Source organism: Papaver somniferum, chromosome 6, assembly GCF_003573695.1.
Source record: "Papaver somniferum cultivar HN1 chromosome 6, ASM357369v1, whole genome shotgun sequence".
Classification (NCBI taxonomy): domain Eukaryota; kingdom Viridiplantae; phylum Streptophyta; class Magnoliopsida; order Ranunculales; family Papaveraceae; genus Papaver; species Papaver somniferum.
This window is the reverse complement of record NC_039363.1, coordinates 143,410,308-143,434,846: the sequence shown is the minus strand read 5'-3', so window position 1 is coordinate 143,434,846 and position 24,539 is coordinate 143,410,308. Positions and strand designations below refer to the sequence as shown.

The 24,539-nt window shown below is 36.4% G+C and overlaps 1 long non-coding RNA gene across 1 annotated transcript; it reads left to right on the top strand.

Annotated features, from left to right (window-relative positions):
• Positions 1-317: 317 nt before the first annotated feature.
• LOC113289631 lies at positions 318-1,664 on the top strand. The gene is made up of 2 exons (XR_003331069.1): positions 318-535; positions 1,159-1,664. It is a non-coding gene; the product is annotated as an uncharacterized LOC113289631 (long non-coding RNA).
• Positions 1,665-24,539: the final 22,875 nt, after the last annotated feature.

The following is a 24,539-nucleotide window of genomic DNA, read 5'->3' as shown; positions in this document are numbered from 1 at the left end:
TGCTTCATAAAAACCTTCTTTTTATCATTCTCAATTTGTAATTTCTTGACAAGGGCTCTCTTTGAGAATGTCATTTTTGTGCTCTAAATATCCTCTGGATAAATTTATTGAGCTAAAATACTTTTGAGAATTGATAATCAGTCAAAATTGTAAATTTGTTGACCACACATGTGCGGTTCGCGTACAGTCAACTTGGACCTGAACCACAACGGGTTAAATCTAGTTTCAGAACTGTAGGGTCGGGTCATATACCATTCCACCTTCACATAAAAAGAGAGAACCTTTTCTCGTTTGTATCACCGTCTTCTCTTCTCAAACAGTTCGAGAGCCTAAGAAAGAAAACCTAAGGTTTGCCTACCTTCATCTTCTTCTCCTTCATTTCTTATTCATTTTTTGTTCTGTTTAAACCATTAGATTCAGGAGAAGCTTTTGTACTTTGGGTCAAGAACGTTTTTCATTATAATCACCGATTCAGAACTCCACTCTTACCAACAGTTCGGGTACTCAACACCATTAACAACGGCTCAAGAACCCGGTAAGTTCTCCAACAACTGTTTTAGTCTCTTTTCTAATTAGAATGGCATCTAGGAAGAGAATTAATCGTGGTGAGAGTTCAAATACTCAAAATCGTGATGATTCCTATTTCTGTCAAAGCATGCAAACTGAGTTCATCAACAAGGAGGCTTTCGACCTTTATAGGAGTATAGTATCAAAACTCTTATTATGGAGAGAACACATGATGCATCAAAACTTAGGGTAATAAATCTTCCTGAGTTTTCTGAAAATCATGTTTGGGGTATAATTCATCAACCTATGGGAACATCACATATAAAAATGACATCTCAATTTTATGCAAATTTGCATAACCCGGATGTGCTTAACTGCACTTTCAAAACCATAGTAAAAAATGAAATTATCCTTGTGACTCGTAAAATCCTTGTTGGGCTTTTGAATTTGTCCCGGGTTGGTGATTTCCAATTAGCCTGAAAAATTGATACCTACCCCAAATGAGCTTGCAAACTTTCTTATTGGAAAGGATGTAACCTGGAGGGATGGTAAGATTGATGTTCATAATGCTGAGTTGTTTCTTAAGGCTGTTGGAAACTTGGTTGTGACAAACTTGATGCCTAGCACAATTGACAAGCTGTTGTGGACCAGATCTCTTGCTGAACTTGTCTACTATATTGTACAAGGGAGATATATCGATTTCTGTGGCCTTATTATTCGTCAGATGATAAGTGTAAGATAGACTTCAAAGAAGACTACAAGATTTCCTTGTCTCATTTCAAGGATTTGTGGTCAGTACAACATTACTCCTTTCAGAACCAACCTTGGAGGACCAAAATTCTTGACCATGGCAAGCATCAAAAAGATGATCAGAACTCCAGCGTCCTCAAATTCTGAGACTATGCGTCTTCAAAAACAGGTTGAATGCTTGCAATAGCAAGTGGATTATGCTTTGGAAGATCATCCAGAACTGGCTGAACCATTTGATGAAATTTCTTAGGATTATAGCAACTTGGATTAACTGGTTTTTCATGTTTTTCATGTGTTTATGTTATGTTCTCTTATGATGTTTCTGTTGAACTTCTTATGTCGAACTTGTTAAAATTATTATCGTGTAATGGTTGTAATAACTTTAATGGTATTTTAGCTTTGAATGATTTCATCTTTCAATTAAATTGATAAATGTGTTAAATCCATAAGAAATTTAGCTTGATATGCTCAAAAGTTAAGTCTATATTATCTTTATTCAAATATTGACAAAAAATAGAATGAACTTTTGAAAAATTCCACAGTATTGATCTTTCCCTAATCCACTTCTATGTGATAGGACTTTATGGCTCCGTAAATTTTCTTATGTTGAGTGTTTCCGATTAAATTAATCAATAAGGTCTACTTGTGGTTAATTTATTCGAGTTTTCTGGATACAAATCCATGTGATTTGTTAACGTCCAAAGAAATTCTTCTTTTCTTGTGAAAGTAAGGTCGCTCTTGTTACTCTCTTGGGAATGACATCAAATGGGGGAGAGTTCTTAAATGAACTTGTGCTTAATTGCCATATATTTATGGGGAGTGCGGCTATGGAATATTGTAGGAGTTATCTTGTATCTTTACTGTTAGAGCACTGCTCTGCCGAACTCGCAAGCGTTTCTATCTCAAGCTTGTTTGCCAAGTTTAGTTGCCAAAACTATAAGTCTTGATTTCTAGTCTACTTATAACTAAGTCTCAGATTAGGATAGAAAGTGTAATTGAGCCTTAGACTTCATGGCATTCATTGATTGAAGACGAAGAACTATTAAGAAGAGCTTGTGGAACTTAATAAACAAAATGTATGTGGAGACGTGAGCTCATATATCACTCAAAAGTCTATCTACTCTATCTCCTATTTGAGAAAAAGTCGTATAGCTATATAGACTTCTATTATACACATTTGATATTTCGAGTTGAGTTTAACTCGCTTACATATTTCTCGAAATATGTGTTGGGAAGCTTTCGCTTTAACCAAGTTCATCTTATATTCTTGAAGAAAGTCAAAAGATGATCATGTGAAAATCGCCCGGTAACATCTTACATGATTTGCGTGAGACAGTCATTTGATGTAGACTTGGAATGTTTCGTTTTGATCTATCGATCACTTGAAAATTGCTTTGAAGCTAATAGTTTGTGTGAGACAGCTATTACCGTATTCTAAGAATGTTTCAATAATTGAAATGGGAGTTTAGAACAATTAACCATGATTGGATATAGCACAATATGCATACTTGTATGCTAACTGTTGCAATTTGTTCCAAGTCCGGGAACCATAGTATGCATACATGTATGCATACTGGTTAGTTAGTTGAAAGTCCGGGAACTTAGTATGCATACTGGCGTAAGTTCAAGTCCGGGAAATCAACTGAGTTTGGAGGTATGCATAATATTTCTTATACTGGCGAACCCAAACTAAGTTCGGCCACTTAGGTATGGGTACCCGTTCGCATACTTGAGTAGGCTATGTTCTAAAATCGGTTTGTTCATGAACTAATACATTTATATAATAAGGAATGCAATCTTTTGCAAACCGTGGCTATAATGTTCATGAATTAATTCGAGTGAATCAAAATCGATTTTGCTTCAATTGTGTCTTGTATACTTCTATGAGAATATAAACAATATTGAACAACTCTATAACTAGTTTCATTTGAGTCATTTGAACTAGTTGTGTTAAGATGAACAAAGTTGATATGAAAGTGTCCATATGGCTAACTTCGGTAAACTATAGTTGAGCCAACATGGTGTACACGATTAGGTACGGTTACCCATATCTAAATGAAGTCACCTTTCATTTGTGTGTAACAAGCTAAGTTCGATCTAAAGGTTGAAAGATATTAGCTTGAGTCTAATCAGGTTTTCATCTAACATTGATTATTGAATGCTTTGTTACCAAGGTAACATTGATTCCAAACACAGATTGAGAACTCTAGCAATTGGGAAACCTAATCCCCACACCTTCTGTGTGATACTAGTTGCGACTAGATTCGATTCTCTTTTAACCTAGGTTTTTCTAAAACCAATATAGGTTAACGATATAAAGACCTCATTGGGATTCTGAAGCCAGACCTAACTATTTTCTCTATAGTTGCATGTTCTGATCTTGTTGTATTCTATCGTATTGAGTACTATCTTCTCTAAGATTTGCTAGAGATTTTATCTCCGATAGGCAAGATAAAAAGTAGTCACAAACATCTTCGTCTCATTGTTTGTGATTCCACAATATCTTGTTTCGCTGCCATACGATTAAGATTATTTCGAGGTGATTGATATTACTAGGATGTTCTTCGGGAAGTCTGGTGTATCAATTGGTTCATGTTCACCTTGATTTATCAAAATACGGAACAAAACTCACAGGTATTTATGTGGGAGACAGATTTATAATTTTATGTGTGAGACAAATTTGTTTATCAAGTCTTCGACTTTGGTTCGTAGAAACTATTAGTTGTGGGTGAGATCAGCTAAGGGAATCAAGTACGTAGAGTCCTGCTGGGATTCAGAGGCGTAAGGAACGCGACTGTACCTTAATCAGTGTGAAATTGGTTAGGGATCAACTACATTCCCGTCCGAAGTTAATTTGGAGTATGCTAGTGTCTGTAGCGGCTTAATACAGTGTGGTGTCCAAATATGGACTGGGTCCCAGGATTTTTCTGTATTCGCGGTTTCCTCGTTAACAAAATTTCTGGTGTCTGCGTTATTTTTTTTCCGCATTATATTTGTTTATATAATTGAAATATCACAGGTTGTGCGTAGTTCAATCAATTAGATAATCCAACCTTTGGTTGTTGATATAAATTGATTGACACTTGAACATTGGTCTTTGGTACCGTTCAAGTTGTTTTTTTAATAATCAGGCTCACGGATTCTATCTGTTTGATTTGCTAATTACATTGAGAAACAGAGATACAACTCTTGGATATATTTCCATGGATTGAGTCTGACTGTCTAGTTGATTCTCTTGGAATTATATTGGAGTTTGTCCTTATAGATTACTTCAACGAAATATTGGGTGAGGTTGTTAGACCCCACTTTTTCATTTATAAACTCCTTGATGAATACACTGAGTTTCGACTATGTGAAATCATCAAAATAAAGTTGATATGTTCTCTTTTAGTCATGATTTATCTCTTTGAGAATTTCATTATGATCCCGTAGTTTTCGTACCTTTGCTAATTTATATTAAAAAAATGGAGAGAATTATTTAGTAGTTCACACTACATACATATGGTTTACGGATCATTATGTAAGGGGGAGTGGTTTTCATTGTAAGATGGAAGTATTAATTAAGGGGGAGTGATACATATCACCATAGTATTATTTTAAAGTTGTGATACAATTGGACTTTGATTATGTATAATAATATTATGACACCGTATAACAATAATTGAGAACATCTGTTTTCTTATTGTTATGGTTACAGATCTTCAAGAACAATGATGCTGAGTTTAACACGTTCAGAATCGCTGGAGTACTTGAAGTAGTGAAGAATTCAAGGAAAGTTGAAGAACCAAGGAAATCAAGCACAATGGATGTGAAGCTACAAAGTTTATTTATTTTGTAATCCATATGTACTGATAGTTTTAAAATTAACAAACAGGGGGATTGTTAGAGCACTGCTTGGTCGAACTCACAAGCGTTGCGATCTCAAGCTTGTTTGTCAAGTTTAGTTGTTCAAAACTATATACTTGATTTCTAGTCTACTTATAGCTATGTCTGGGATTAGGATAGAATCTGTAGTTGAGCTTTATACTTCACGGTATTAGCCAATTGAAGAAAAAGATCTACCGAGGAGCTTGGAGGAACTTCATCAACAAAAAGTATGTGGAGACTAAAACTTATCTATCACTCAGAAGTTTATTATATTCTATCTTCTAATGAGACTAAGTCATATAGCTATATTTACTTTTACATTATACACATTTTATATTTCGAACCGAGTTTATGTCGCTTATCTACTTCTCAAAATATGTGTTGGAAGCTTTTTGCTTTAGCTATGTTCATCATATTCTTGACGAGTTTAGTTGGAAGAAATTTATTTGTTGGAAACTAAATATTAAGTCAAAAGATGATCATGTGAAAATTACCTTGAACATATTATATGATTTGTGTAAGACAGTCATTTGATGTTAGTCTGGGAAGTTTCGTATTGATCATTTGATTACTTGAAAATTACTTGAAGCTAATGATATGTGTGAGATTACCATTTTCGTCTTCCAAGGATGTTTCAATGATTGAAATGAGAGTTTCGAACAATTACCCATGTCTGGATACTGAAATAGCATGGGTCTAACAACCACACCCGATATTTCGCTTAGCAATCTGTATGGACTAACTCCAATATACTTTTAAGAGAATCAACTAGACAGTCAGACCCAATCTTAATAAAAGTATATCAAAGAGTTATATCTCGCTTTCTCGATTCAATACTTACTCAAGCAAATAGAAATCTGCGAGTCTAATAGAATACAAGAGAAATCACTTGAACGGTACCAAAGACCAATGCTCAAGTATCAATCAATTTCAATCAACAACCAAAGGTTGGATTTCCCAATTGATTGATTTAACGCACAACTTGTGATATTTCAATTATATAACAAAATATAATGTGGAAAAGAAATAACACAGATACCAGAAGTTTTGTTAACGAGGAAACTGCAAATGCAGAAAAATCCCGGGACCCAGTCCAGATTGAACACACATTGTATTAAGCCGCTACAACACTAGCCTACTACAAACTAACTTCGGTCTGGACTGTAGTTGAACCCCAATCAATCTCACACTGATCCAAGGTACAGTTGCGCTCCTTACGTCTCTGATCCCAACAGGGTACTATGCACTTGATTCCCTTAGATGATCTCACCCACAACTAAGAGTTGCTACGACCCAAATCCGAAGACTTTAATAAACAAATCTGTATCACACAGAAAATAAAGTCTACGGTAATAGATAAATCTGTCTCCCATAAAAATACCTACGAGTTTTTGTTCCGTCTTTTGATAAATCAAGGTGAACAGGATCCAATTGATAAACCAGACTTATATTCCCGAAGAACGGCTCAGTATTATCAATCACCTCACAATAATCTTAATCGACTAGCGAAAGAAGATATTGCGGAATCACAAACTATGATACGAAGATGTTTGTGACTTCTTTTATATCTTGCCTATCGGAGAAATCAATCTCAATCCAATCTTACGATTATACTTAGTACGATAGAAACAAAAAGATTAGATCACACAACTACAAGAAAAGTAGTATCGGCCTGGCTTCACAATCCCGATGAAGTCCTCAAATCATTAAACTACAGGGTCTAGATAGACCTAAGGTTAAAGGAGAATCGACTCTATCTAATACAAATAGTATCACACAGGAGGTGTGGGGATTAGGTTTCCCAGTTCCTAGAGTTCTCCCTTATATAGTCTTTCAAATCATGGTTTGCAATCAATGTTAGCTTAGTAACAAAGCATTCAATATTTATCGTTAGATGAAAACCTGATTAGATTCAAGCTAATATATTTCAACCGTTATATAGAAACTTATCTTGTTACCCACAAATGAAATGCACGTTTATTTAGGTTTGTGTAACCGTACCCAAACATGTACATCTAGTTGGTTCAACAGTAGTTAACCAAATGGTTAGTCATATGAGCACTTTCATATCAACCATATTCTTCTTTACCATAACTAGTTCAAATGACTCAAATATACTATTTAGAGAGTTGTTCAATTGCTTAGATCTTATAGAAGTATACAAGACACAATCGAAGCAAAAACGATTTGATTCACTCGAATCGATTCATGAACTTTATAGCCACGGTTCGCAAACTTGCATTCCTTAGTTTATATAAGTTTAAGTTCGCGAATAATCGTTTTTAGAAAATAACCAACTTAAGTACGCGGACTTAAGTACCCGGAATAAGTTTGTTTTCAGTTCACAAACTCCAGCAGAAATTATCGGGAAGAGAACTTCCGACAGTAAGCGGACTTGGTACACGGACTCTAGTTCCAGTTTTCCTGAGAAGCAAAGTACGTATACTTTGGTTCAAGGAATAAGGACTTATACATGTACGAGATACCACACAATGCTTATATCCAACCATGGTTATATAATCTAAACTTTCATTTCAATCATTGAAACATTCTTAGAGGACGTTATATATTTGTTGTTCACACACTATTTTTCGTCAAAGAAATTTTCAAGTAATTGAAACTTAATATGTCTTTCGTCACTAGTAAAGATGACCTTGGCCAAAGCGAAATCTTACCAACACATATTTCGAGAAATGGAAAAGCGAGATAAACTCGGCTAGAAATAGAAAATGTGTATAATCAAAGTCTATATAGCAAAACGACTTTTGTCTCAAGATAGGAGATATAGTAGATAGACTTTTGAGTGATAGATAATTTCAAGTCTCCACATACCTTTTAGTCGATGAAGTTCCACCAGTTCCTTGATTAGTTCTCCGTCTTTGTATCCTAGTCCAAGACCTAGCTATAAGTAGACTAGAAATCAAGACCTATAGTTTGATCACTAACATTGACAAACATGCTTGAGATATCAACGCATGCGAGTTCGACCGAGCAGTGCTCTAACAGATAAAACACGGTATGCATACCTAGTATGCGGTCTATATTGTGATGATTCAGGTCCGGAACTCTTGTTTGAGTACCTAGTATGCGAACGCATTTACCTGAGAAGGTCCGGAACTCTTGTCTGTGTACCTAGTATGTGAATGGGTTTACCTGAGTTGGGTCCCGAACGGTTTTTCGCGAACCAGGTTTGTGAACGACCTGAATAGGCCAAGGTCTGGAGCTGCTATTCGCGTACCTAGTATGCAAACAAAGTGGTTAAGTTCTAAAATCGGTCATGTGTGATTCTCATACTCATTAACTAAAACATTTATGATTTAAGGAATGAAAATTAACTTTGCAAACCGTAGCTTAATGTTCATGAATTGATTCTTGTATAAGTACTTTGTACGATTGCGAATCAATCCGATTTTGTTTCAATTTGTTCATGAATATTTCTATGAGATAATAAACAGTTGAAAAACTCTATTTGAAACACACTTAGATTCATTTGATTATCTTTCATGATTGATTGATCATCATATTTGAGCTAGAAGTGTTAGATGAATATGGTTAAGACAAAAGTGTTCATATGGATAACTTCAGTTAACTGTTATTGAGCCAACCCAATATACACGTTTAGGTACGATTAACAATATCTAAATATAAGTATATTTCATTTGTTTGTAACAAGGTAAGACCATCTAACGGTGGAGATTGAGTGCTTAATTTCTAAGAAGACTTAGCTTGAATCTTAAATCAGGAGTTCATCTAAAGGTAAATATTGAATGCTTTGTTACTAAGCTATCTTAGCTTTGATTGTAAGCAACCCTGATTTAAAAGTCTATATAAGGAAGAAATCTAGCAATTAGAAAACCTAATCATGGCACTTTCCTGTGTCCTAGTTGCAAACTAGAGTCGATTCTCCTTTAACCTAGGTTTTTCCAAAACCATTATTAGGTTAATGACTTGAAGACTTCATTTGGTATTCGTGAAGCCAGATCCAACTATTTTCTCTGTAGTTGCATATTCTAATCTTACTTGTTCTATCGTATTCAGTTTTTTCTTCTCTAAGATTTACTCGAGATTTATGTCCGATAGGTAAGATATAAAAGCAGTCACAACAGTTCTTCGTCTTAAACTCTTGTGATTCCGCAATAACTTTTTATGTTAATCAGTTAGGTTATTGTGAGGGGACTGATATTTCTAGGATACTCTTCGGGAGTATAAGACCGGATTATCAGTTGGATCTTGTTCATCTTGATATTTGTATCAAAAGACGGAACAAAAACATATTAAAGAATAGACATATCCGTGGGAGACAAATTTGTTTATGAGTCTCTGACTTTGGGTCGTAGGAACTCTTAATTGTGGTGAGATCAGTTAAGGGAATCAAGTGCGCAGAATCCAGTGTTGTTCTATAGGAGTAGGGAATGCGACTGCACCTTAATCGGTGTGAGACTTGGTTAGGGTCAATTATATTCCAGTCCGAAGTTAACTTATAGTAGGTTAGCGTCTGTAGTGGCTTAATACAGTGTGGTGTTCAAATCTGGACTACGTCCCAGGGTTTTTCTACATTTGGGGTATCATCGTTAACAAAATTTCTGGTGTCTGTGTTATTTCTTTTCCGCATTATATTTGTTTATATAATTGAAATATCACAGGTTGTGCATAGTTCAATCAGTTGATAAATCTGACCTTGATTGTTGGATATAACTTGATTGACACTTGGGCATCGGTCTTTGATACCGTCCAAGTTATTTCTCATATCAATCAGGCTCATGGATTTCTATCTGTTCGATTTGCAGATTGTATTGAGAAAGAGAGATGAAGCTTTTTGATATCTTGATTGAGTCTCACTTTTAAGTTGGTGCTCTCGAAATTATATTGGAGTTAGTCCATACAGATTGTCGTACAAATTATTGGGTGTGGTTGTTATACCCCCGCTTTTTCAATATGTACTTTCCCTGTCGGTTAATTTCATATGCACATAAAATTATTTCTGTGACATAATTAGCATTTAAACAATCTCTAAAAACATTATATACATAATTGATCACATAATTGTGACTCAAGATTAATGTCTTAAGTGGTTTATAAAAATGCTCAAGCTTATAGTTCAGTTGGCTAGTTTCGGCTAACCATTCACGCACGTTGTCTTTGTACACGGTTCGGTTACGGTTCATCCTAATCAGAGTATATATCTTGTTATATTAATTAGATTCAAAGATTCATTTAACTATGTATATTGTTTGCTTGGTTCCAAAGTTATCTTAGCTTAAATCTAAAGCAACCTATGCTTTAAAAGTCTATAAAAGGGGAACCTCTGAAAAAGCGGGGGTCTAACAACCACATCTAATATTTCGTTTGGCAATCTGAATAGACAAACTCCAATATACTTTCAAGAGAGTCAACTAGATAGTCAGACCCAATCTAGAGAAAAGTATATCAAAGAGTTTTATATCTCTATCTCTCAATTCAATCTGCAATCAGCAAATAGAAATTTGCGAGCTCGATTGAATATAAGAGAAGTAACTTGAACGGTACCAAAGACCAATGTTCAAGGATCAATCAATTTCAATCAACAACCAAAGGTAGGATTTCCAAATTGATCGATCCTATGCACAACCTGTGATATTTCAATTATATAACAAAACATAATGCGGAAAAAAAATAACACAGACACCAGAATTTTGTTAACGAGGAAAACCGCAAATGCAGAAGAACCCCGGGACCTAGTCTAGCTTTGAACACCACATTAAATTAAGCCGCTACAGACACTAGCCTACTACCAATGAACTTCATATTGGTATGCATTTGAACCCTAATCAATCTCATACAGATTCAAGGTACAGTTGCGCTCCTTACGTCTCTGATCCCAGCAGGATACTACGCACTTGATTCCCTTAGCTGATCTCACCCACAACCAAGAGTTTCTACGACCCAAAGTCGAAGACTTGATAAACAAATCTATCTCACACAGAAAAGTCTATTGAAATAGATAAATCTCTCTTCCACGGAAATACCTACGAGTTTTGTTCCGTCTTTTGATAAATTAAGGTGCACAGGAACAAATTGATAAACCAGACTTATATTCTCGACGAACAACCTAGTATTATTAATCACCTCACAATAATCTTAATCGTATGGCAGGGAAAAAAAATTGTGGAATCACAAACGATGAGATGAATATGTTTGTGACTACTTTTAATCTTACCTATCGGAGATAAATCTCAAGCAAATCTTAGCAAAGACAATACTCAATCACTATAGAAGAAGTAAGATCAGAACACGCAACTACAGAGAAAATAGTTGGGTCTGGCTTCACAATCCCAATGAAGTCTTTAAGTCGTTAACTGATCAGTTTCTAGACCCCAATATGATAGATAGAGAATAGCCAAACAAAGTAGAATAAATGCACAAACAAATTTGTAATAGAATGTTTTGATTTTATTGCTTTAGATAAGAACTTACAATGTTTTCCTTTTAGGTTAATTTTCTGCCCTAGGTATTCCTTTTTCTTCTTGCTTGTTTCATGTTTGTATTCCTCTAGTTTTTCTGACGTGCCTTCTACAAGCACTCTAGGTGCCTATTAAAAGGTTTAAGACTCAGCTAAAACTAGTAATACACAGAACGAGTAATTTTTTCTATTTTTGTAACCTTCTTGGAATAGAACTCTATTGTTCCTTTTAGGAATAGAACTCTACTTCTAGAATTACTTGGAGAGTAATTCAGGGTATTTTAACCTAGGAATATGGTATTCTAATGGGCCCTAAACCCTAAAACGGATCAGACCTCCCCTATTAGGAGGCTTTTGGTCCCTCAAAAGCATTAAACCAAGATGCGGGGAAGTTCAGCATGCATCCGCACTTTTGAGTACCACTTTGCACGCTTTAAACTTTTCCCGTTAAGATATTCTTGACACAATTGTTGCTCTCCAACTCTAGTTAGTTGTGTCATTTTTCTAAGAATCAGATCTTCTTTCGCTACTTCATATAGAGCTAAGTCTTGCGCAACTTTTAACGATGACGACTCATTTTGCTCTTCAAGTAGCTTGATTTCTGGTTCCACGCGCTGTTTTGACGGTACCTTCTGCGGCTGTAGCAGGGTGTCTTCAAACCCTTCTAATAACTGTTAAAGATCGTTCTTTTTGGTTTTAGTATACTCGCAAGAGTTTGCACAAACCAATTCACTTGGTTCTTTGACAGCTTGTGGAACCGTGAATAGACTAAACTTCTGATTAGCGTTTACCATGTGTTGTGTAGCCAGAAGTTGTGAATTCTGAAAAGAAGAGGGTACCCAAATACACCTCAATCTAACACTTTTCCACCTATAAGCCCTTTCTCCGAAAGTGATTGTCTATGGACTGAGTCGAGACAATACAACAAATCGGTTCACACTTTATGTGATCGTCCATGGATACGAGATCGAGACAATACGACAACAAGATACTTGTGTGATTAATTATGGATACAAGATCGAGACAATACAACAACGAAGTATGATTATTTCATAATAGTTTCGGACTTAACCAAACACTATAGGATTACTATCAAGTAATTAGGAATTAACGTTTGTGTATTTTACTTCTAATTATAATAAATCAATTATAGTTGCGGAAATAGAACAGTAAAAGACACAACAAGATTTTGTTAACGAGAAAACCGCAAATGCATAAAAACCTCTGGACCTTGTCCAGAATTGAATACTCTTAGAATTAAGCCGCTATACAAAATCTAAACCAACTACGTATAGTTGAGACCAAGCAACTAAACCTATAGTTCACCTAGTTTCCTCAGTATCCCTGCGCCTCCAACTTGCAATAAGTCATGCACATGGAACAATTCATTTGCTTCATATTCCAAACAGTAAAAGAACAACAAGTCTGTTCGGCAACAACTCTTTTCAAATAACGTGATATGAGTTTGACAAAAGGCTCTTCCGTTTATCCCAATAAACTCATTTTGTCGGGTTCTTAGATCAATCTATTCAACAACTACCAAAGTAATTGTTTAGACCATGCAATCAATACTATTAACCACAATAAATGTATTGATGCTGATCTATGCGACTAATCAATCCAATCTATCAAAAGATAAACTGATTATAGTTGGATCCCCAGCCGATCAAGTTTTTTGCACACCAAAGATTATGAACTCAAATAAGAAATCTTCTTTATCTTCAGATATTCTTAGATCTTCAATAAACACTTGCACACAAACAACTTGAATCTCTTGTAATCAATCACACACAGAATGGAGTCTGTTAAGGATGGATTATCACAAGACGTCTTTAAATCTACAAACAGTCTAAAGATCCCCATCGATACTTCGATCTAGTTTGAATGAATCTTATATCAGAAGAGAAGATTCTCAAGCATAAACAAACTAGGTGCAATCAAAGTTCAACAACCGTTAGCAATCAAATCAATAAAAAAATAATAATAAACTGCAATTATCTAGTTTCCCATGGTACTCGTAGAGCTTCTCAATCCCAAAGAAGTCTTTAAAACGAGCGGTCGTAAGAGATTTCGCCTAATCAAGTTACTTTCCTCTGCGAATAGACGGCTCCACCAGTAACAACACAACTAGGTAGTTTTGCTGGCTCTGAGGATTAGTTTGCTCGAAATGCAAACTTCAATATTTATAGACCAAGGAAGTTTGGACACCAAGGAATTTCCAAAACCGAATATTCTCAAAGATATGCAATAAAGCCAAAATCGGTTTTCATAATCCCTGGAAATGCTCTGTCAAAATATTGACCGAAATCTCAGTAGAAAATATCCAATTAGTAAATGCACATTATCAATTTTTATTTTCTAAATATATGCATTTAATTGCTGGAAATTAAAAGCATATAAAATTAAAAACCTTAATTAAAAGATTCTCAATTTATTTCGATCCGGGATTCTCCTTTAATTATTAAGGAATATCTTTGAAAAATAATAGATAAGAATTACTGCACATGTTCAAAGTATGTCGACATCTTTACTTTGTAAATCCTTTTTCATATTTACAATCTTGGAACCGATTTGCCACACTTCCAAACGAGTTTAGAATTAGTTCATCTGATTTCCAAGAACTATGTGATTGATCAAAAACATTCAATCACTATTCATGGGTTTAACGGTTCTACCAAACACAAGTTCGGTTCTACCTCCAAGTGGCTACTAGGATCGGTTACACTAGTTTCCATAAAATGGTTAACTAAGTACCAGGATCGGTTACCACTTATCTATGGTACTTACTTGTGATCGGTTGCACCAATTACTAAAACTTGTTAACCTACTACAAGGATCGATTACACATCTTGTGATTAGTCCCACCAAGTTCTAGGATCGGTTACCCAATGACTAGGAATGGTCACACCAATTACAAATATCTATCATACCATCTCAGGTGATTACTTAAGATTGGTTTCACTAATAAAAGTCATACCGATACATAAGTAAGGCATTGTGAATAGTTGTACCAAGATACATAAATAAGTTATGAGCGGTTATCCTAAACACACATATTGGTAATCCAAAGATTTGCTATGAATAACAATACCAATAAGCCTAGCGATTTCCCTTTCGATTCACAAAACAAGTTTATGAATTTTGCTTCCTTTAAACGAATATAAAACATTGTTTCCTAGGACGAAATCTTCACCCATAACACATAATCACAATAACATTCATACGATTATGTCGATGTCTTATACATGAAGTTCAAAAGATAAGCGTTATACTTCGTATTATAATTCCTTAATACTATGTATAATTAGAGTATAATCATTCACAGCTTCGCAGTTATGTTTTCAGTATATCACGACTTGAAAGATACGTCAGGAATGAAACAGTTCAAGTCAAAATATTACTATCCTCAAGAGGAAGGATGATGTCGTCGTTATATCTCTTTACTTCTTCACATTCTTCAAGTCTTCGAGTAATACTTGTATGTCTCATATCCTAATAACTTTCTAGCTAACTATGATGTGCCAGGCAAGTTACGCATAATGATTGGGCGTTACAGTGTTGCAGGCCAAGCCAGTGTCCGACAATGATTGTGCGACACTGCATAGACTGTCAAGTGCTAAGAAATGCAAAACCCTGCAGGGCCAGTGAAGCGCAAAGGTGGCGCTACACTGTAAAGACATTTGGCTAAGTAATGAATCTTATTGGCCGACACAATTAAGCTTCATTGATGGAAAGACAAGACATGGCCAAAGTGGCAAGATGCAACATGCGATGTTAGCATTAAGGTATATCCATGGAATTGAGTTGGCCCAAACTCAAAGATGATGCAAGAAGGTAGAATAGACCAAGAGTTGGTTTATGGCATTAGTTCAAGGCTGGAAAAATATTGAACAGTGCAAACAAGCTAACAATGCAAGAGTGGCATTATTATTGTCAAGAAAATTGGCTAAGTGAAGCATATAACGCATGAGCAACCAGAATGAGCTTAAATAGTTGGCCTCGATGATTGAAGCACAAAGATTGTACGTGCATTAGCTTAGAGTGATAAGCATGTAGGGCTAAGATGGTTGAGCATTAGAGCAGGGAAGAACTCAGTAAGGCGCAACAGTTGTGCAATACAGCTCAACTGACGGTTAGGAGTTGGTTATTGGCTTTGCGAGCATGCCAATGAAGTGAGACAAGGGAAAAAGGTTATAGAACGAGTTTATAACCATTTGTGAGTGTTCATAACCACCAAGAACAGGTGTGGCACCAGTTGGCGTGACAACACAAAAGGTGGCAGTTATGGAAACTACTTGGATACTTGGCTATCCAAGGCTTGTGCAAGCGGTTGCACAGAAGTTTTGGCCTGATCCTAGTTAGTATAAATATATTAGGAATCAATAATGTTGGTGTTGTTCAATTGAGAGAAGAACCACTAATGTAGAGAGTGTTTTAGGCATTCACCAAGAAGGTGAATGGCTCGTTTTTGTCCATGTGATGGACAAGTTTTGTAATCTTCCTTTAGTGAAATAAAATGGGTTTGTTGCAGTATTCTTTGTGTTCATTGTGTTGCTGGTTTGTGTGAGAATTGATTAAGTACATGGCATAACCTCTTATGCTTATGGGAGCATGAAGAGTTAGAGAGAAAGAAGAAAATACTTCCGTTGTACAAAGCCTTATGAGTGAAGGCAGATGGATACTTTGATGCAAGTATGCAAGGCTGAGTACTTGTGGGTGAAGTTGATTCACCGAACCACAAACTATTACCGATCATGTCCCATATAATTTTTAGGGGATTAAATGGGCATGTGACAGCTGGTATCAGAGCGGTGTTTGGGGACACTGTTCTTGATTTTTCCCTCTTTTACTTAAGTTGGTGTCATTTGTTTGTCAAATTCAGAAGTGAATTGTTTTGGGTTTCACTAGTATGGAGACTAGAAGAAGTTGATCTTGTGTGGATAGATCAATTGGAATGAACTTGAAGTTTGAAGTAGCAACAGGCCATGAAAGTTTATGACAAAGGTGTCAAAATTCCTGCCCAAAGTGTTAGATGAACATGCAAGAATCATTGGAAACCGGGTTTTCAAGTGATTGCATGACAAAACTGAAGAGTATGTTGACTTCTATGGTGCAAGTCAGGTGTTAAAGTCCATGTTTCTCACAAGTATACGAAGATGATGCATTAGGGATGCATAATTTCGTAGTGTTATCAGTAGCGAGTACATTACATGTTTTTAATGAGAATTTTGCGAAAATTCCTGAATGCAAAGATGTTGTTGGCCTTTGCAGTGGCAAAGAAGATGAAGAACATGTCTATGCGATGGATTAAAGGTGTTTTCATCATAGCCAGTTGATGGAAAATTGTAGTTATCTCTCTCGAATGCATGTACCTTGGTGGTAAAACAAAGTCTGGTTGCGAACCAGCATGTTTGTGGCAATATGATGCCATAAAAGAATAATTGGATGGCCAATTCTTATGTAGCATAAAGTTTATGGAAAGGCTGAATAAATAAGTGCAAGTTAGGGAAAAACCGATACACCACGGTCTTGCGTTTGCAAAGAGTTCTTCATTGCACAAGGAGTGTGCTTGCACCTGGTTTTTGAGGGGGATCAGTATGATTGGACAAGGGTGTCCAAATACCTGCATTTGATCATAACCACAAGCGGATGATCTTGTCAACTAAAAATCAACAATTGTTGCTACTCAAGTTGATTTTGGAGAAGGGGAAAGACAAGACTAACCAGACGTGCGTAGACAGTAAAAATGAGTTCCAAGTTTGAAGAAGAATATGACACTCTTGCTTCATGAAATCTAGGCAGTGGCGCTTCATTTGCAAGGATTATGGCCTTGTTTAGATTGTCCAAATGAATTTATCCGCGAAAGTCATTGAGTGATATGACTTCGCTGAGATCTATGGTGATGCTCAGAATCACCAAGTTAAGTCTGTTCCAGTTGTGCAAAGGTGCACAAGTTTGTGTCAAGATTTGAGTACTAATTGGCATAGAAAATATGCAACACTAGCATGCACCAAATGGGATTTTGGCATGGCCAGAATGCATAATGCATGAAGAAATGCAAGTTAGGCGAATTGTAGATGCATGGAGAAAGAAGGACAAAGTTGTGGTGATGCATGAGAATGACATGAGGTCATTTTTGGAGAAATCTTCATGAAAGCTAAAGCAACATGATAGCATCAGTTTGAAGGAGTATTCAACTAAGTTTCAATTATACTCTTCTTCGTTATGGGAGTTGCATAAGAACGTTGATAAGTAGAAGAGTGCATGTGGGAAAGTGAATTGTTACATTGGGGACAGTAGGTGCTGTCTCGCTTCCTTTGTTGCTTAGAAGCGAAGATGGAGTCAGTATTGCAAGACTTGTTAGGTCTTACAAGTTGCAATCAGTTCGCGCGAGTATTTGCTCAAGTTTGAGTATACTTTCAGTTTAGGGTCGAGTAGACCTTGGTGTTGGGAATTGTCTCTCTATGTAAGGTAGTAGTGAATGAGGGTATTTGAGACGAGATTTCTTGTCTCTTTCGTTCAAAGTAACGCTAGTTCACGTGGAAGATTCTACATAGCATATTAATCTAAAATATGCAATAGAAGACACTGAAAGTGATTGGAACAAATAGAGTTGGTGGCATAGTCGAGTTTGCTGTTGAGAGTTATGTAGAAATGCGACGGCATTTGGCAGCGATAGCATGGAGTAACGCAGCAAGAATGAAGATGTAAGTCCATCAAGTATATGAGTTAAGAGTAACTCATTGTTAGGAAGAACATGATGTTGTTTTTCCGCCATATTAAAGCGTAGCAGTTTGAAAAAGCAAGTGATGCGTAAATTGTTGGTTTCAAAGGCGCGTAAAGAGGATACTTTTTCTAAAGTGACGGTGGATATCCCAGAGTATCCTAAGTCATGACTATACCAAAGTCATGCATTTAAATCAAGGTGTTGCGACAATGCAAGCAAAGAACAACGAGGTGCAGGTTCTTTGGCCTACAAATGATGCAAATCCAATAAGGTAAAGTTTGCAATGTGATTTGGAGGCCAAATCTAGTGAAAGTGCTAATGTTTGCAAGGTGCAGAAAATGCTATAGGTTTTGGAACATACCAAGAGTGGTATATAATCATAGTGTGCACACCGTAAGGCATGGCATGATTTGGCATAGGCGCATATGATTGAAGAATTATGCCAAGTCTTGTGTAAGTCCTGTTATGTTGCGTGGTGCAACTAAAGTTGGAAAATAAAGGCAAAAGACTAGCAATGATCATTGTGATCAGTTAGGAAGAATCATTTCTTGTGTACACTTAGGCACAAATGATTCAAGTGAAATTCAAGCCTAATTCAGGGAATTGGCAAGAAGAATTTCCAGTTTGCGTTTGGGTGTTGATATGCAACTGTAGTTGAAGTTGGAGCGTATCCCAACGTGACAACAATAATACAAGTCAGTAGGATCAATGGAAAGGCATTAAGATAAGTGATGGCATTTGTTACTAGGCATAAAAGTTTTGCCAAGGAAAAAGGCCAAACAAGTTTGCTGATTTCTGAGATAGGCTCAGAAGTGTACAAGTCCAGAGAATAAGTATGACGAGTATTTGCGTTCAACGAGGGCGTTGAAAGTATTAGGTGGGGGAGGTCTATGACATTCTAGGCAAGTGACGCATAATGATTGCGCGTTACAGTGTTGCAGGCCAAGCCAATGTCCGACAATGATTGCGCGACACTGCATAGACTGTCAAGTGCTAAGAAAGGCAAAAACCTGCAGAGCCAGTGAAGCGCAAAGGTAACGCTACACTGTAAAGAAATTTGGCTAAGTAATGGAGCTTATTGGCCGACACAATGAAGCTTCCTTAAGGGAAAGGCAGGACATAGCCAAAGTGGCAAGATGCAACATGCGATGTTGGCATTAAGGCATGTCCATGGAATTTAGTTGGCCCAAACTCAAAGATGATGCAATAAGGTAGAATAGACCAAGAGTTGTTCTATGGAATTAGTTTAAGGCTGGCCAAAGCTTGAACAGTGCAAACAAGCTAACAATGCAAGAGTGGCATTGTTATTGTCAAGCAAATTGGCTAAGTGAAGCATATGACGCACGAGCAACCAGAATGAGCTTAAAGAGTTGGCCTCGAACGATTGAAGCATAAGGATTTTCCGTGCATTAGTTTAGAGTGATAAGCATGTAGGGCCAAGATGGCTGAGCATTGGAGCAAGGCAGAACTCAGTAAGGCGCAACAGTTGTGCAATACAACTCAACTGACTGTTAGGAGTTGGTTACTAGCTTTGCGAGCATGCCAATGAAGTGAGACAATGGAAAACGGTTATAGAAGGAGTTTATAAATATTTGTGAGTGTTCATAACCACCAAGAATAGGTGTGGCACCAGTTGGCGTGACAACACAAAAGGCGGCAGTTGAAGTTGGCGGTTACGGAAACTACTTAAACACTTGGATGTCCAAGGCTTGTGCAAGCGATTGCACAGATGTTTTGGAATGATCCTAGTTAGTATAAATAGATTAGGAATCAATAATGTTGGTGTTGTTCAATTGAGAGAAGAACCACTAATGTAGAGAGTGTTTTAGGCATTCACCAAGAGGGTGAATGACCCGTTTTTTCCATGTGATGGACGAGTTTTGTAATCTTACTTTAGTGAAATAAAATGGGTTTGTTGCAGTATTATTTGTGTTCATTGTGTTTCTGGTTTGTGTGAGATTTTATTAAGTACATGGCAGAACCTCTTATGCTTATGGGAGCATGAAGAGTTAGAGAGAAAGAAGAAAAGACTTCTGTTGTGCAAAGCCTTATGAGTGAAGGCAGATGCATAATTTGATGCAAGTATGCAAGGATGAGTACTTGTGGGTGAAGTTTATTCACTGAACCATAGAGTATTTCCGGTCATGTCCATGAAAATTTTAGGGGATTAAATGGGCATGTGACACTAACCTATACGAAGTTGACTCTAGTAAATAATCAAGAGACTCTTTAAACGAGTTTTGATTCACTAAAATATGACAACCAAACTTGACATACCAACGCTTGGTGGTTTCAACCGAGCTATGCTCTAACAGAGTCTTCTTTTCTTCAGAAGCTAGAATGTGAAATCTTTTTCCACCTTTTACCAGCTTCCAAACGTTTTCTCGTCGTAAGTATGTTGCATCTATGACCCAAAGGTAAGGATTACCTAAAACAATATGACACACCTCTAATATTACAATGATTTCAGTCTTTGGACTGTTGGGGATGGGGTAACTTCACTGGTTTGTACAAGTATTTTTGTTACAACATCGCATGTTACTCGATCCATATATTTCCCGTTAATGGCAAATTCGAAAGTGCATTGACCCGTCACTTGCATTTCTGTATTCTTCTTCAACCATCCTAACGGGTATGGCTAAGAGTGTGGTGTTGTATTCGAATTCAGTTTCTTCACAAGTTGTTCAGATATCAAGTTTTTTTGCGATACGCTATCAAGTAATGTAAGGACCCGTGTCTTGTCGACTTGAGCATACACCCAAAATAGTTCTTCTTCAACATATTTTGGTGTCATCGGTTCGGCAACATTGACTTTTTCTGTTGTCGCAGTTGCGACCCTTTTCTTGTCATCATCAGATTTTTTTGATCAGGTTGAGGTGATCCTTGGATTACTTCATCTTTCTCTTCTTCGTGTTCTTATTTACTGTAGATGGTCGTGGCAGTTTGCTTACGGTCTTTCCACCATGCTGGTTTCAACTATGGGTGCAATTTCCAACATCCTTCCTTAGAGTGTCGATTAGTTTTTCAGTTTTCACAGTATTGGTTGGTTTTGTTTGACATAACATGATATGCCCTCCCCTCTTTATGAGTAGTGTTCACAATCTCCTCTTCGTTTCTTGATTGCTTTGCTCCATAGGGTTGATTCTTCATCTCTATATACATAGCTTTCTTGCAAGCATCGTCGATGTCAGTTACTGTGAATAGTGCCAATTCTGTCTGTATTGAGTAAATTAGTCCTCCTTTATATTTCTCAATAGTTTCTTGATCTCTCATATTTACATTCAAAGCTATAGATTTCTTGCGAAATTCTATAGTGTATTCTTGCACATTTTACCTTTCACTTGTCGCAAGAATTACCATTGTTCGCGCAGTCGTTCTCTATGACTAATTGGGTAAAACTGGTTTTGAATAGCAGTTGTAAACTGCTGCCATGTTTTCACTCAAGTATCTAAACCTGATATATATGCCTCCCACCAAATAAGAGCATGACCATCAAGTCTAAGTCTAGCGAAACTTACCTTTTGCTCCTCGGTAAACTCCTTGGTGCTCGAATAAACCTCTTAAGATTGGATCCAACCATCCAACTTTCCTGGGTTTAAATCCCCATTGTAAGCAGGGATTTCGATTATTTCCTCTACTTTGAATGGCGTATTGTCGGTAAAACTTGGTTGTCTTTCCTTATTATGTGTTGAATCAGAACTATCTATTTATTTGGATTGTGTAGGTTGTAATCCTCTTATGATCTCCGTTAAAGCAGCCAGATCATCCTTCATTGATTTCATCTCTTCCAAATCATTCTTCATGATTTTCATATCTTCCTCCAATTTCTCCATAGTGTTCCCTTGCAGATTTGATGATAATAACGTGGTTGATGTTTTTGTTCTTCTTCTATCAATATCAGGATCTAATGGTAATACCTCGTCAACCTTGGATAGAATCCCTTCCATTCATCGCCGGAAACATTGCAATTACCTTCTAGATCTAGATACCAGTGATCAGTTTCTAGACCCCAATATGATAGATAGAGAATAGCTAAATAAAGTAGAATAAATACACAAACAAATTTTCAATATAATGTTTTGATTTTATTGCTTTAAAGAAGAACTTACAATGTTTTATTGCTTCTTCTTCTTGCTTGTTTCCTTCTTTGTATTCCTCTAGTTTTTATGTCATGATTCTACAAGCACTCTAGGTGACTATTTATAGGTTTAAGACTCAGCTAAAACTAGTAATACACAGAACGATTAATTTTCTCTATTTTTATAACCTTCTTGGAATAAAACTTTATTGTTCCTTCTAGGAATAGAACTTTACTTCTAGAATCACTTGGAGAGTAATTCAAGGGTATTTTAACCTATGAATAGGGTATTCTAATGGGCCATAAACCCTAAAACGGATCATTAACCTACAGGGTTTCGTGAAAAACCTAAGGTTAAAGGAGAATCGACTCTAGTTTGTACAACTAGCATCACACAGGAGGTGTGGGGATTAGGTTTCCCAGTTGCTAGAGTTCTCAATTATATAGTTTTCAAATCAGGGTTTGCAATCTAAGTTACCTTGGCAACAAAGCATTCAATATTCATCGTTAGATGAAAACCTGATTAGATTCAAGCTAATATCTTTCAACCGTTAGATCGAACTTAGCTTTTTACATACACAAATGGTCATTTAGGTTTATGTAACCGTACCTAAACGTGTACACCATGTTGGCTGAACAGTAGTTAACCGAGGTTAGATATATGAACACTCTCATATCAACCTTATTCATCTTAACCATAACTAGTTCAAATGACTCAAATCAAACTAGTTAAAGAGTTGTTCAATTGCTATATTCTCATAGAAGTATACAAGAACACAATTGAAGCAAAATTGGTTTGATTCACTCGAATCAATTCATGAATATTATAACCACAGTTTGCAAAGAATGCATTCCTTAATCTATAAATGTATTAGTTCATGAACAAACCGACTTTAGAACTTTAGTCACTCAAATATGAAAACGGGTACGCATATTTAAGTAGCCGGTCTGAGTCTGGGTTCGCCAGTATGCAAACGGGTACGCATACCTTAGTACACTTCCAAAACCCAGCAGAAATTCCCGGACCTATACCTTACACAAGTATGCATACCAGTATGTGTACTTGGTACACGGAATTTAACAACTTCAAGTACACATACTGGTATGCATAACTCTAGTTCCGGTCATGGATCACATACATGCAAGAATGCATACTATGTTTATAATCCAATAGTTTTAAACTCTATTTTAATCATTGAAACTTTCTTAGAGGATGAAAATAGCCGTTTTCACACACTATTAGCATCAAATAAATTTCCAAGTTATTGAAATAATCATAACAAAACATTCCAAATCTACACCAAATGATTGTATCTCACAAACTATGTAAGATGTTACTCGGCGATTTTCACATGATCACCTTTTGACTTTCTTCGAGAATATAAGATGACCTTGATTGAAGCGAAATCTTACCAACACATATTTCGATAAATATGTAAACAAGTTAATCTCAGCTCGAAATCTCAAATGTGTATAAACGAAAACCATAGTGATAGGACTTATGTCTCAATATAGGAGATAGAGTACAAATAGACTTTCCAAGTGATAGATGAGTTTTAGTCTCCACATACCTTTTGTTGATGAAGTTACACAAGCTCGCCTTAGTAGTTATCCGTATTCAATTGATGAACGCCCTGAAGTCTAATGCTCAACTACACAATCTATCCTAGTCCGAGACATCACTATAAGTAGACTAGAAATCAAGACTTATAGTTTTGATCACTAACATTGACAAACAAGCTTGAGATAACAACGTTTGCGAGTTCAACTGAGCAGTGCTCTAACAACCTCAAACAACAGGGATTTTTGAAGCCACACATTATTTTTTGTGTGTCCTAGTTGAAAACTAGATTCGTCCTCTTCTTAAATACCCTTTTTATGGCTTAGCGACTAAAAAGACTTCAAAGGGATTCGTGAAGCCAGGTCCAGCTATCTTTTATATTGATAGTTCGAGTATCCTTATCTTGATTGACTGTTGAGCTTGATCCATCAATCAAGATAGATAAAAATCATCAGAGTTCTCTTCGTCTTAGACTTTATTGATTCCAGAAGTTTAATACTTGTGAGGTGAATAATAATCTAGGCTGCTCTTGGGGAAGCATAAGTCTGGATTTTGAGGTTAGCTAAACTTTGTCTATTGCTATCAATTTCCAGTCTCACATTGATCTACG